This window comes from Seriola lalandi, unplaced genomic scaffold (assembly GCF_002814215.2).
Source record: "Seriola lalandi dorsalis isolate HSWRI2012SDOR001 ecotype SW California unplaced genomic scaffold, Sedor1 jcf7180002054368, whole genome shotgun sequence".
NCBI lineage: Eukaryota > Metazoa > Chordata > Actinopteri > Carangiformes > Carangidae > Seriola > Seriola lalandi.
The window spans coordinates 17,661-18,497 of record NW_019524921.1 but is presented as its reverse complement, the minus strand read 5'-3'; the positions used below and the strand labels follow the sequence as shown (position 1 = coordinate 18,497).

General features: G+C 42.7%; 1 protein-coding gene across 1 annotated transcript in view; it reads left to right on the top strand.

Annotated features, from left to right (window-relative positions):
* opn4a (opsin 4a (melanopsin)) overlaps window positions 1–837 on the top strand; it is a 15,718-nt gene that overhangs the window by 8,414 nt on the left and 6,467 nt on the right. The gene's annotated exons all lie outside the window — the stretch shown is intronic.

The following is an 837-nucleotide window of genomic DNA, read 5'->3' as shown; positions in this document are numbered from 1 at the left end:
GTGGGTTTTGTGGGTTCTAAAGGTTCTGTAGTTTCTGTGGGTTCTGCAGGTTCTTAAGGTTCTGTGGGTTCTGTAGTTTCTGTAGGTTATGTGGGTTCTGAAGGTTCTGTAGTTTCTTTACGTTCTGTTAGTTCTGTAGTTTCTGTAGGCTCTGAAGGTTCTGTGGGTTCTGTAAGTTCTAATGGTTCTGTGTGTTCTGTAGGTTCTAAAGGTTCTGTGGGTTCTGTAGTTTCTGTGGGTTCTGTAGGTTATGTGGGTTCTGAAGGTTCTGTAGTTTCTTTACGTTCTGTTAGTTCTGTGGTTTCTGTAGGCTCTGAAGGTTCTGTGGGTTCTGTAAGTTCTAAAGGTTCTGTGGGTTCTGTAGGTTCTAAAGGTTCTGTAGTTTCTGAAGGTTCTGCAGTTTCTTTACGTTCTGTTAGTTCTGTAGTTTCTGTAGGCTCTGAAGGTTCTGTGGGTTCTGTAAGTTCTAAAGGTTCTGTGGGTTCTGTAGGTTCTAAAGGTTCTGTGGGTTCTGTAGTTTCTGTGGGTTCTGTAAGTTCTAAAGTTTCTGTGGGTTCTGTAGTTTCTGTAGGTTCTAAAGGCTCTGAAGGTTCTGTGGGTTCTGTAGTTTCTGTGGGTTTTGTGGGTTCTAAAGGTTCTGTAGTTTCTGTGGGTTCTGCAGGTTCTTAAGGTTCTGTGGGTTCTGCAGTTTCTGTAGGTTATGTGGGTTCTGAAGGTTCTGTAGTTTCTTTACGTTCTGTTAGTTCTGTAGTTTCTGTAGGCTGTGAAGGTTCTGTGGGTTCTGTAAGTTCTAATGGTTCTGTGGGTTCTGTAGGTTCTAAAGGTTCTGTGGGTTCT